The sequence below is a fragment of the Anolis sagrei genome, chromosome 4 (genome assembly GCF_037176765.1).
Source record: "Anolis sagrei isolate rAnoSag1 chromosome 4, rAnoSag1.mat, whole genome shotgun sequence".
Classification (NCBI taxonomy): domain Eukaryota; kingdom Metazoa; phylum Chordata; class Lepidosauria; order Squamata; family Dactyloidae; genus Anolis; species Anolis sagrei.
Genome location: NC_090024.1, coordinates 45944919 through 45959693, shown reverse-complemented (window position 1 = coordinate 45959693; position 14775 = coordinate 45944919). Strand labels below are relative to the sequence as shown.

The window sequence follows — 14775 nt, the reverse complement described above, 5'->3', positions numbered from 1 at the left end:
TAGAGCAGGCCTTCACAACCTGTGGCCCTCCAGCTGTTTTGGCCTCCAACTCCCAGAATTCCTGCCCATTGGACAAGCTGGCTAGGGCTTCTGAGAGTTGGAGGTCAAAGCAGCTGGAGGGCCACAGACTGTGAAGGCCTGTCCTGAAAAAAGAATGTTACACTCAGGACACAAATGTCTTTTTTGTAGTTTCACCTCACTGAGTTCTGTATCTGGCTTTGAAAGGGCATTAAGAGGTAGCCAGGGAATTCTCTTCAGCGCCTACACATTCACAGGAAGTATCCAAGGTGCACTCTTCAAATCAATATGGTGTTGGAGCTAAGGCGAGGGGACCCAAATTGGAAGGGCTGGAGATTGGTTCTGACAGCTGTACTGAAAATCTGTCTCAAAGGACTCTTAGTCTATGGGCCCTTCCACACAGCCCTATATCCCAGAATATCAAGGCAGAAAATCCCACATTATCTGAATGTGGACTCATATAACCCCGTTCAAAGCAGATATTGTGGGATTTTCTGCCTTGAAATTCTGGGATATAGGGCTGTGTGGAAGGGCCATAGGTCCACACTGCCATATATTCCAGTTCAAACCCAAATATGATGGGATTTTTGCCTTGATATTCTGGGATATAGGACTGTGTGGAAGGGCCCAAAGTGAGCATTACAGAAGAGAGAACATGTGATTATACCATTGAATTTGTCAATTGATTTCAGGCCACAAAATGGGAAAGAGAGAAAACAGATACAAAGCAAGAATCTATAATATCCTAATTACTTTGCCCTTTCCCCACTCTAAACATATGCAAACTTTATACTCATCCATTTAAAGGAGGTACCCAAGTCCAGTGATTATTTTGGTTTCCCTTTTTTGTGTTGTTTCCACCTCTAAGTGACACTTTTTGTATATGGGGGTGAGTTATGTGTAAAATTAAATAAGATTAGATTATGGCCAAGCAGAGGGTACCCCTAGAAAAAAGGTGATTGTCGTAGTTTTTAGTTGTTGATGTATGCCTTCAACTCAATCCAATCCTAGAGTTTTCTTGACAAGATATATTCAGAAGAAAGTTACTATTGGCCTCCTCTTAGGGTCCTTCCACACTACCCTTTATCCCAGCATCTGATCCCAGATTATCTGCTTTAAACTGGAATATATGAGTGCCCACTGCGAGATAACCTGGGATAAACAGATAATTTGGGATCAGATCCTGGGATGGATGTGGAGGGGCCCTCAGTCTAAGGGCCCCTCCACACAGCCCTTTATCCCAGGATATCAAAACAAAAAACCCCACATTATCTGAGTTTGGACTCAGATAACCCAGTTCAAAGGAGATATTGTGGGATTTTCTGCTTTGATATTCTGGGATATAGGTCTGTGTGAAAGGGGCCCCCAGAGTATCAAACTACTACATCATAGTAGCTCTCTAAAATTGGAACATGCAAGATCAAAAATGTGCACAAAAGTTTGAGTGTAAGAATTATTCTGGGGTGGAGATTCAAATAAATTAGGAAAAGGAAACTAGAGGTCGCTGGACTAGTGGTTATCCATAGGAAAATGACTGCAAGCAATACTCTAAATAAATAATGAGTAACATAATTTCCTTTGAAAAGATGAAATATCCATCTGATAATAAAGTTACTTTTGTAATTACAGTTATTTAACCTTCACTAAGCCATGCTTGATATTAATTCAATTGCTTGCATTTGAGACAGTTTTAAACAGAGGATTTTAACACCAAGATAAGTGATTTTAATGTTTTTATATGTGTATAGTCTAGTATGTTTTGGCATTGAATGTTTGCTGTTTATATGCTGTACTCCACCCTGAGTCCCCTTTGAGGTGAGAAGGGCAAAATATAAATGCTTTAAATAATAAATAAATAATAAATACATTTTAAAATATCTTTCCTTTAGCTCACATTCCAAAAAAAGACTATATAAACTACATATGGGGGGAAATTGCAGAAATTGATTTAAGAATGTTTCTCAAGTGTTTGAGAACACTTAGGAAAATCCTGGACTGAATTTTTGTGGTTCCAGACATTTTCTGTGCAAAATTCACACATGAAAGGTTTGCTATCTATCTATCTATCTATCTATCTATCTATCTATCTATCTACATACAGAAAACAGCACTTGCATAAATATGCTGTTTGTTGTAAATGCTGTTCTCGACGACAAAATATTACATGAAATTTTTGTATAAAATAAATCAACAACTACAGCATTTTATGTGAAGGAAACAGCATTTTCTATATAGGAAGTAAGATATGAAAGCGATGTGTCAATTTAGACAGAGTAAATCCTAAATTGTAACGAATTTTTAAAAATTGCAATTTTCAAAAGCTTTCTTACTGTGGGAAGAAAATTGCTAAAAAATATATTTCTTCCTTTGAGATTGAAATTAGTGAAGAATTGCAACCCTAGTATGAACTCACAAACATGCAACAAAAGTTATTCCAGGGGGAAAATACTTTACCTTACCTACACTGTTCAGTCCCAAACACCAAGGACTTCATTAGATGCCAAGATTAATTTTTATGTTTTTCAGATTAATTTGAGATTAATATGCCTTCAGGCATTGGTGCCACTCTCTAGCAATATCTTTCCTCTCTGTCATCTTCCATCATCTTGCAGACAGTGGAAAGGGGAAAATGTATAGTTGAGATGTGCCAAGATAAAGCAAGTAAAGGGAGATTTAATTACAGTAAATCATTACATCTCTTATTGTTGCAAGAATGAAAATGTAACAAGCATAAATCTGGTGTTGATGGGAAGGTCTTCAAAAGCCACAGCAAACAAAGTTTGTATTTTTCCCGATTGTACTGATATTGATACACAAAAAGATAGACAAACTTTAACTAGTAATTCAAAAGAGGTTATATTATATTCAATGCATATAGATCAAACTTATCTTGAACTTGTCATTCCCATAATGAATATAGACTACTTCTCTGTAAAATATTTGTCTTCTTCTGTTATAATGAAACTAGACAACTTTATCATATAAGCCGTATTCAGTAGCCTCAGTATTTAGTCTATATTCATTGAAGTGCAAGTTTTTTCCCCAGTTACTAGAAATGCACTAATCCATCAAGCCAACATGGTGCAGTGGTCTGAGTATTATAGCAGGGGCGAGTGTATATGGGGATAAAAACACAGACTTGGCTCCTGGCTGATTTCATTGTATTATTATACTTCCCGTGAGTATTGTGAGTAATTCTTGGTTAAACTGGCTTTGATCCAATTCAAGGAAAACTTGAGAATACTTCAAAGTTTGCATGAAACTCCAATATCCCCTGGCTTTGGGGCAATGTAGACAGCTGGATCTGGTCCAACTCAGAACAGTCTGCTGTGTGCACTTGGATGGATTATGTTTGTGTCACCACCATTACTGCTTTTAGTAGCAACAGAGCTCCATGCAATATCAGCAGAGGTGTCGGCATGAAGAAGGAGAGAATTTGCATGAAGCTCTGTGGCCAGTTGGGAACAATGACGGTGACATGGAAGGTGAGGTGATAGTCTACCAGGGCTGATATGATCCTGGTCTGTCTGGACCATGTGAATGCCAATCCACTGCTACAATGGGTTCAGCAGGATACTTGTGGCTGTCTTCGGGGCCGGTTCAGTTTATTTCTGCTCTAAACAGGACACAGATTTCCCAGCTAGTGCAGACTCACCCCAGGACTCTAGAATATCAGGGCTCAAATACTTGCTTGGTCATTATGGAAAATCATTGAGTGACCTTTGATTATTATTATTATTATTTTCTTTATATCCTGCTTTTTCTCTTCACAAGGGGACTCAAAGCATTTTATATTAAAAGCATTTCAATACAATTTAAAATCTCTCTCTATATATATATAATTTTTACAATTACATTTAAAATCTGTAAAAATATATTCAAAGCTGAAAACCACAGCACCTCCTGACTTCATCTTAAAAACTATCTTCTTTAAAAGCCTGCCTGAATAAAAAGATTTAAGCCTGTCAACAGAAGGACACCATGGAAATGGTCATTCTGGCTTCCCTGGACAGGAAGTTTCAGAGTTGATGGTCAGCCACTGATAAGTCCCACTCTCTCATTTCCACCAACTGAGCTTACAATGAAGGTGAGATATAGAGTAGGACCTCTCAGGGCCCGGGCAAGCTTAGATGAGGAGATGCGATCAGCCAGATATCCTGGACCTGTGCTGTATATGCTATATATAAGTTTTCATAGTCCCTCAGCCCGAGGAAGGAAATGGCAATCCTTGTCAGAATCCTGCCCAGAGAGTCTCTTGTAACTCAGCCAAGCACATGAACTGAGGCAGTCCTAGGTCAACACATGCATAAGTCAGCCAAACAAGGAGGAGGCAAGAGAGTACATAAGTCAGTTCCCATATTCTGAAGCCAGGATAGCTCACCAATACAGTTTCGAAGAACAGGCAATCCCCAAGTTACAAACAAGATAGGTTCTCTAGGTTTGTTCTGAAGTTGAATTTGTATGTAAGCCAGAACAGGTACTTTTTTAGTAACTCCAGCCATTATAACTCTTCCAGGAATGAATTTCCTTTCTCACTTGCTCTCACCTCTGTTCTTAACTATGAGTCATTTGTAAGTTGAATGTTTGTAACTTGGAACCTGCCTGTATAGTGCACAATTCCAATCCAACATCCAAGGTCCAATCCATATTTTAAGATCCAAGAGTAAACATACAGAATTTCAGGCTGCAATTCCCAACACCAATATGATTACCAGCAACTAATTACTCCAAACTCCAGCAATTTGTGCAGATCTCTCAGGCAATCCCATTTCCTGGCCCTCTTCTCAGCCAAATGACTTAATCTACACACTTAATACTATCTGTTCTTAATTATAGCCAGCCTGGAATATTTAATTCCTGGTCTTCCATCTCAAGGCCCTCATCTTGCCCTTGCTCTGCACCCTGTGGAGTGGTAAGTTTTTCATTGTCCATTTGGGGTTACTGCTGTTACTGATTGGAAGTGGTGGTTCTTTCACTGTCTGGCTGGATGTGCTGCTGCTCTGTATTTGACCTTTACTTGAATGCTGGGAAAAGTAATCGTTCAGCCACATCCTTGTTGTCAGTACTAGTCATGATAATCCTCCTCTAAACAAATCTTACCAAGAAAACCCTGTGATAGGGTCACTATAAAACAGGAAAAAAATTGAAGACAATAACAATACAACTTCTGGTCCATTATAACTTTTAATGGGAAAATAATATTATTATTGGATTCAATGGTAACATGTAATGGGTCATCTTTTCACATTCTTTCAAACAGAAGACCAACATTTCCTTATTAATAAGCATGGCAGAACTATGCAACAGAGTTTATACTTTTTAGTGTCATAGGCATTTTATTATTATTATTTTCAATTTTTGGCATCAGACAGTTCACTCACTCCACGTTCCCTTGCCTGGTTGAACAAATCTGATATTATTGGTGCCTTGTGAATTGATAAGCAAGAGTATAAGAACTGGCAATCAACATTCCGCATTCTGCCATCATTAAAGGGTGTTTAAGAAACCACTGGTCATGGGTTGGAAATAAAAGGAATAGTAGCCCAATAAATCAAGAAAGCACCACGTTAAGGGAAGCTATTATATGTGGCTTACCTGCAAGTGAACCAGTTCAGTTTTGTTCAAGAAATTTCCTGTTAAGAAATATTTCCATCACATATACTGGCTCATCACAATAAAGCATGGACCCACTTTAAATCAGATTTCTGCCTCCAGCAGAATTCTGGGGTTTGTAGTTTAGTGGGATGCAGGACCTCTCTGGCTGAGCTGTTTAAAGGCCACTCCCTAAACTACAAGCCCCAGAATTCTGCAGGAGGCAGAAACTGAATTTAAATGGATCCATTCTCTAGTGTGACGACTTCCTAAGACAATGCCAATTCCACCACAACTCCAGCATTCCACTAAATGTCTTCCCATTTTAATTTTTTTCATTCATTCAGCTCAACTGGGAAACAGCCTGCCTCAGCATTGTTTATATCCAATTAGAGCCACAACCACTGGAATTAGCACCAGTCCAATGCAAGATATGGCCTCAGTGAAACTGTCCAGCTAAATTTCAGACTGAAATGAACAAGCAGCTGTCACACCACAAGCAAGGGCAGAAGTTGAACTATCTAAGGACTTCTAGTGCCAAGACACAATATGGAATACCAGAAATGAATGAGTGTTATCTGAAGTGTTCTCTGGAAGTTAGAACACAGCAGTAGCACTGCAAGTGAGGAAATATAAAGATAGGAGCAACTGTACTCCATCAGATGAAAGTCAATTTTAATGCAGCATGTTGTTTCCAATGTGAATCAATCAGATACTTTTGGAAAGTCCACAAGTATGGAAACAAGGCAATAGCTTTCTTTCCCTACTGTCTTCCAATATCTGAAATTCAGATCTATACTGCCTCTAATCATAATAAACAGTTTCCATGTTGCTTCAAGCTTTCTGTACTGCCTCATCCTCTTCTTTTTCTAGGCCAGTGGTTCTCAACCTGTGGGTCCCCAAGTGTTTTGACTTACAACTCCCACAATCCCTAACCACTGGTAAACTAGCTGGGATTTCTGGGAGTTGATGTCCAAGACAACTGGAGGACCAAAGGTTGGGAACCAATGAGCTAGAGGAAGTGAACGAAGTGCACTACAAGAGAGTGATTGATATGGATATGGACCCTTCCTGTGTCAATCCAGGTGCAATTTGTTCTCTTTCTCTAACTGGAAAGCAAGCCACCAATATAGTAGAAACTGATAATGTGCCCCACTGTTATTACTAAACTTATTTCCTTATGAATTTCATCACTTCTCAAAGTATATCATACAACATAAATCATTTAGAACATTTAATCTTTTAAAAATTATTGTAAACCACCTTGAATCCCATTTTGGGAGAAAGGCAGGGTATAAATCCAATATATAATAATTGTTAAACATGGGAAATGTTTAGTTTTTTATCATTAGTAGCACAAATATATCTTTAGATTCCTTAGAAGTAATCTTCCCAAGAAAACCCCATAATAAGTTCACTATACATTTGAAATGACTTGAAATCACACAGTGACACATCTTTAACAAATAACTTTTCAAAGCCGTTCACAAAACTGGTTTTAGGAATCTATCCAATGATTTGAATGTTTGTTCTATGTTTATGAGACTAGCAGTGTTTTCTGAGACACTCATGTAACTATTGAACTTGGTAGTCATGTTCAGAAACCTGTCTTCTAAGCATAATGACTATCATTAGCAGTAGTAGTAGTAGTGGTAGTAGTAGTAGTGGCAGTACCAACAACAACCTTAGATTGCCATTCTGTTAGTGACTTATACCAACATAAATTCAACTGACACAAACACAAATCATTTTTTGGTCATTGTGGAGGTTGGAATTCTCTACCACCTATATGCAATACCCAGACTCCTCTTTTAGCTGCTGTAACTCCTACAAGACACCAATTCATTGGCTAGTGGAATATTGCAGATTGGCAAACATAATCCTCCAGGACTTCCAGAGGTCTATTATTATTATTATTATTATTATTATTATTATTATTACCTCACTTTATCTTCCCCGAAGGGGACTCTAAGTGGCTTAACATAAAAGCATCCACATAACCATTTAAAATATACAAACATACAAACTTTAAAACAGGATTAAATATAAACAGTATTCAAACAATCCCAGATAAAAACCATTAAAACAAATTCAAAGTTAAAAGCCATAGCACCCCCTGAACTGATCTTTAAAACCTTCATCTTTAAATGCCTGCCTTAATAAAAAGGTTTTTGCCTGCCACTGGAAGGACATCAGGGAGGGGGCGATTCTTACTTCCCTGGATAGGGAGTTCCAGAGTCGAGGGGCAGCCACCAAGAATGCTAACTCTCTAGTACCCACCAATGGGGCTTGAAATGGAGATGAGACTGAGAGAAGGTTCTCTCCTGAAGATCTCAGGGCCTGAGCAGGTTCATACAATAGAATGCGGTCAGCCAAATAGCCTGGGCCTAGACCATCTAGGGCTTTAAAGGTCATGACCAGCACTTTGAATTGTGCCCAGAAACAGACTGGCAGCCAGAGGAGCTGTTACAACAGGAGGGTTGACCACTCCCTGTTGTCAGCCCCAATGAGCAATCTGGCTGTAGCTCTTTGGACCATCTGAAGTTTCTGAGCACTCTTCAGAGGCAGTCCAGCATATAGCATGTTACAGTAATCCAGATGCCATGCAACTTGGGCATGCAAGATCTAGCTTCTCAAGGAATGGGTGCAGTTGGTGCGCAAGTTTCAATTGTCCAAAGGCCCTCCTGGCCACCACTGATACCAGGGCCTCCATGTTTAATGCTAAGTTCAGGTGGACTTCAGGGGGAGTGTAACCCCATCCAACACAGGCTGAATCCTTATTCCCTGATTTGTCTTCCAGCTGATCAGGAGTACCTCTGTCTTGGCTGGATTAAGTTTCAATTTGTTTGCCCTCATCCAGTCCATTATTGATGACAGGCTCTGATTTAGGGTCAGGACAGCTTCCTTGTCATTTGGTAAAAAGGACTCCAAAAGTCTGAAAGACCTCTCCCAATGGTTTCATGTATATGTTAAACAACACAAAATGGAACCATGAGGAACCCCACAGGTCAACAGCCTGGGGTTCGAACAGGAGTGCCCCAGCACCACATTCTGGGTACGGCCCTCCAGGAAGGACCTGAGCCGCTGTAAGACAGTGCCTCCCAGTCCCATCCCAGATGGGATGAGATGACCCAGAAAGATACCTTGGTTGATGGTATTGAAAGCAACCTGGAAGTCTAAGAGGGTGGCTCTGTTGTGGTGCACTAAGCTGTAGGAGTGTACTTAGATACTTCTCTGCTCTACCCTCACTCTCCATCAACCAGTTAATTGGTATTTTATGTAGGAACCACAGCATATAAAAGGTTCACCGAGGTGAGACGGGATACATTCTGTAATTCTGCATGTGTGTAACTTTATGACCAATCTCCCAGTCCATGATGATAGCTTTTATATTTCCCAAGGAGGCCAAGATAGTATACATGGCTTTTTCCTGTTTCCATCATAATAGCCACAATCCTGTGAGAAAAGTTAGGTTTTGAGATAACAACTAACTCAAGGTTAATTATTAAATTCATGACTGAGTGAGTATTTAAATCTGGGTCTTCCCAGTCTTCGCCAATTCTCTATCTCCTACACTATGCTTGGTTTCTCATAGGGTTTAACATTTTTGTCCCATAAGTAATGTAAGTCACAGCAGAAAAAAAATAACAGATGGAAGGCCGAAAGCCCATGAAGATGCATCTGACAGCCGATGATACTTGCTATACCTCAAGAAGACATACTTTACTAATACTGTAACCAAATAGACATAAGAAATCCTGAAGCATTAGTTAATGGTTATCCAGTTTAGTATCTCATAACTCTCAAATGAAAAACTGTCATTCTGAGTAATAAAATGGAAAACACAGTAATAGCACCAAAATATTTGCCAAATAGACAACAATCAACAAACTATTAACACAGGTCTGTTGACTTGAGCAAACGGAATGTGATAGAACAGCTGTTAGCTTTAGCCTTCCCGTGAAGAAAACCTTTGTGAGTCACTTAGGGGTTTATGAATTAACAATGTTTTCCTCATTGCTAGCACAAACACATGGATTGGTTCAACATTCCTCCTTGCTTAGCATATATTTAGATGATACAGCTATGCATTGACAGATCACATAATTGAAGGCAATATAGGATGTTCTGGCTTCTGGGAACCCACAAAATTATTTCCCACATATGATAATAGATATACGTATTTACAAATAACTGCAAAAAAAAAAAGATCCCATCCCTCATATGCATTATGTTATACAGCTGAAATGAAGTAGGTTTGGTGTAATGAAGAGCAGAATTTGAATATTTTTTTTTACACTGTACCTCCCCAAATTTCCAAGACCCCAAATTGTTTTTCCAGTTTTGGATTACTGTATATACTGATCAACTCTGGGTTCTAGTTTTTAGCTCCCACAAACCTGAGATCTACCCATACCTACCTTAAACTGGATCTACACTGCCAGGACCCAATCCCAGGTTATCTACTTTGAACTGGATTATATGAGTCTACACTGCCAAATAATTTAGTTCAAAGCAGATAATCTGGATTTTATACGTTGGATGAGCAATGGTTGGATAAGCGAGACTCTACTGTAGTTTCAAACATAGTATTCAAAAGAAGGAAGACCCTTAATATTCCAATTCATTGGGGGGGGGGGGTTTAATCGATAAAAAGGTTTGGATAAATGTTTATTTCTTTTGAAGTGTCAGGTGTTCTTCAATGCCAATGGCTGGATGCCAGAATTGATGTCCCAAATAGTCTCAGCTAAAACACAAAACTTCTTTTCTACTGGGCTTGATCCAAAGATGCCAACAAGAGAGGTGAGGCATGAGCACTCTTTGGCAGAGACGGCTGAAAATCTTGTAAAACTACAACCCCAATGATTCCATAGCAATGAGCCATTGCAGTTAAAGTGGTATCAAACTGCATTAATTCTACAGTATAGGTACACCCTCTGTGCTTTTCATTAGACTACTATACCCTTCTCCCTTCAGGTGTCTTGGGTTGCAACTTCCAGCATCTTCCAACTAGCATGGACTGTTAGAGATGGTGGAAGCTACATCCCATATATCTAGAGAGTGCCCATTTGGGGAAGGCTGAACCAATGTCTGCCACTGCAAAGATTAAGTTGCAATGTCTGCTACTCCAGTCAATAGATGAAGGCTTCAAGAACAGATGTTGCCTTACCTGGTTTGCACATCTGGATCATTTCAGAGCATGATGCCAGAACAGCCTCTACCTGGAGATTGTTCTGTCACCTGAGTGGTGGAAGAGGGAAGTACTCTTGAAAGGTTCTCTTTAATAGAGCCATACTGTTGAATGTCACGTTCCAGACAGGCAGCATTTCCATGGGATAGTACAAAAGTAGACTGCATGCTGTTGCTAAGCAACAACACATGCCAACTTAACTTGAATGGAGGCCAATGGAATCAATAGAAACCAAAGGGCTTAGGAGGAAAAAGAAGACTCGTACCCAGAATACCAAGTTCTGCCCTCTGTAACGGTCATTTGGCAACACAGCCATATTGTACTTGCTGGCCCTGGACTCTATACAAGTATGCAGTCACTCTGCCAGTTATTCTAATCCTGCATTCAGTTACACTGATTGATAATGGCAATATGTTAATTATAGTATTTGTTCAAGAAATGTGAATTCAGCAAGGAGGAACACATTGCTGCACAAAATGTTCTACTCACTCCAATATGCACCCACCCACTTATTTTCTTTCCTGTTTGAATATTACAATCCACTTGTCTGTCACAGCACAGACTTTTTTTAAAAAAAAGAATCAACTTGTGAAGTGGCCTTAAAGACATTACTAACACAGTTTTGCTTCAATGAAGCATGCATACACACAAACACACGCATGATATAGATGCAGATATAGCCACATTTGTTTTAACATTTTGTGAAGATTCACAAATTGTGTCAGGAATGTTTCATAATATAAATGCATTAGTTTGAATGAAATACAGGAAATATTGGTAAATGTTAGGAAAAGGTATGTATTATTTTCTAAATGGGCCCTTCCACTCAGACATATAGCTCAGAATATCAAGGCAGGTAATCCACAATTTCTGCTTTGAACTGGATTATCTGAGTCCACACTGCCATATAATCCAGTTCAATATGAATTTTATACAGCTGTGTCAAAGGGGTCAACGTCCATAGCAGCATCTAAGGCCACTTCTACACAGCTGTATAAAATCCAGATTATCTGATTTGAAGTGGATTATCTGTAAGTGTAAAATCAGATAATTAAATTCAAAGCAGATCATGATATCTGCCTTGATATTCTGGATTGCATGGCAGTGTAGAAGAGCCCTGACTTTCCCATCTATTTTGACACAAGAGGATGAAATTAGATCTCTAAATAATTAGAGACAGCAGAAGTAGCAAGAGATGAGCTCAGCAAGAGAAGCATAAGTAATGCTCAACATGGGCTAACTCCATTCATACCATGTTAGGGTCCTTCCATACAGCCATATAACCCAAATATTAAGACAGATAATCCACAATATCTGCTTTGAACTGGATTATCTGAGATCACACTGCCATCTAATCCAATTAGATGTCGATTTTATACAACTATGTGGAAGGAGCCTAAGTCAGAGCCTAGAAAGACACTCTAAAATAATAACTAGCCACTGGTGTAGTTCCAAGGTCAAGTAATTGGTTAACATTAGTTGCAATTTTGAAGCATTTCTTTACATTTATGTTTCTTGAAAATAACAACATAAAATAATTAAAATCTTTCATAGCTTTTTGAAAAATCTGTATACTTCAAGATACTTATTGATTTATGACAAACTATAAATAAGAGGACCCCCCCCCCCCCCATTGTTAGCAGCCTAGCTCAAGTCTTGCAAATCCAGGCACATGTTTTCTGTTATTATATAGACCTATAATATGGTCTTCCCCTTTCCCTACTTACTTTTGCCTTATCAAGCATTATTATATTTTCCAGTGAGTCATCTCTTCTAATGATATGGTCAAAGTGTGACCACCTCATTTTGTCATATTGGATTCAAGGGAGAGTCCAAGCTTGATTTGCTCTGGGACCCACTTATTTATATTTTTAGCAGTTCAGGGTATCTGTAGAACTCTTCCCTACTACCACATTTCAAATTATTTTATTTTTTCACTTCATTGATGTGTTTTTCCTTCTTTTACCTTCTGTATACCACCGTTACACAATAAAAAATTATTTACAAAAAAATCACAGTTTGGTTTTCACAACTATTCACCACCATACATAAAAATGGGAAATACAATGCAAGGACCATCCTAACTTTAGTATTCAACTATATGTCTTTATGCTTCAGGATTTTGACTAGTTCCTCCATAGTTGACCTTCCATGATCTAGGGTGCATCTATACTGTAGAATCAGTATAGTTTGACACCACTTTAACTGGTATGGAACCATGGGAGTTACAGTTCTACAAGATATTTACCCTTCTCTGCTAAAGTCTAATGCTCTAAGGACATTTGCCTCCTAGCCCAGCCCTCTGATTGTAGCACTTTCCCTGGCTCTACTTAGGATTCATTGCAATTAGTAATTATGAACCAAACTCAGCAGTTATTTGCTCAGCCACTATATTGCTTTTAATTTTTTTTATAATGTTATCTGATTGTATCTTTACTGATGTTTGATATTGTTTGCTTTTCAATGCTTATTTTAACCTGTTTTGTTGGGCATGGCCCTTTGTAAGCCGCCCCGAGTCCCTTTGGGGAGATGGAGGCAGGGTATAAAAATAAAGTTATTATTAAAGGTATTATAAAGGCTGCTGGCATCTCTCCAAATTACAAAGTTTATGATTCTATAGCACTGACAGAAGTTAGGCCTTCAGGATAAGGTGAGGGATTCCACATGTAAATGTCTCCAATTATCAAAAAATATTCCCACATCTGAGAAAAGCTACTACATGAAGAAATGTAGCTAGTTTTCTTCACATGTACAGGTAAACCATTTGTAAGTCCAAGCATACATGGGGCTGTTTTCCCACATTAATGCCCTGATTTGCACTTAAGGTGATACTTATTACAGGCAGCCTGGGAGAAATGTTACCCAGCTTTTATTTGCATTTTTAAAATATTTTTTTCTTCACACATCAATCAGAAAAGCTCCAAGAGCATCTTACAAAAATCAGTAAACTAGAGAAGCCAAACCAACACAAGAAAAAAAGTTTAGACGGTAGGTGAGAGAAGGCATCATGGTGGAATCTATGACCCAAATGATCTCTGTTCCTGGATGGGATCATTGATTCTGCATCCAATTGTACTCACTGTTGCACTGCATCTTACACTGTTTCTAAGATGTTTTGTTTGTTTGCTTAGAGAGATATTTTTCTTGTCTCCTTTTATTATTGTGTTCGTGAGGTCCTCTTTTACTCTCCTCTTCTGGGAAAGATACCTTTGTAGTATCTCTTCTGCTGGTCTTTGGAAAATGAGATGCCATGACTGAGGCTCTTTCTACACTGCCATATAATCCATATTATCTGCTTTGAACTGGATTATCTGAGTCCACACTGCCATATAATCCAGTTCAAAGCAGATAATCTGGTTTTTATATGACAGTGCAGAAGGGCCTGAGAGAGGAATATTAGCAAGCCACCTTTCTTGAAAAAAATTTTGTATAGCATAATGAACAAAGAAAATGGTTTGTGAGTTTTTGTCTTCCAAAAATATTCATCTAGTTCTTCTCTGTGTCCCACTCAACTCCTCCCTGCATTTCTGTGTGTATTATGTATTATGAATGTGCACCTTGTTTCTAAAACAGCTAATTTCTATCAAACCTACTTTTTCATTCATGATTTGATATGATATATTGTTCAGAGAAGCTAGCATTGCACCAGCTGATAAAGATCTTTAATGAGGACTGCTTTTTTTGTCTTTATTACATACGTAATAGATGTCCATAACAGAACTATTAAGTATTTAATGCTATATTGTATTCACTGATTTACTGAAGTTCCACATTGGGCCCCAATTTCAAACTCCAGCAATCCTTCTCCCCAAAGGGGCAAACATTTCTTTTGGAGTGGCAGAAAGGCAAGGGCAACATGGCAGCCTTCTTTTTGGACTTCACTGGTCTTTGTCACTTTGTGTTAGAAAATTTCTAAAATCCTTAAATTAAGGGGTTTTTTGACTGAAACAGACAAGCCATTGTCACTATATGAC

At 38.6% G+C, this 14775-nt stretch overlaps 1 long non-coding RNA gene across 2 annotated transcripts in view; it reads right to left on the bottom strand.

Annotated features, from left to right (window-relative positions):
- Positions 1-10929, bottom strand: part of LOC132772824 (uncharacterized) — a 73656-nt gene extending 62727 nt beyond the window's left edge. For both annotated transcript variants that reach the window (XR_010909727.1, XR_010909728.1), the window contains exon 1: positions 10781-10929. This is a non-coding gene — a long non-coding RNA (uncharacterized lncRNA). The remainder of the gene's footprint in view (positions 1-10780) is intronic.
- Positions 10930-14775: the final 3846 nt, after the last annotated feature.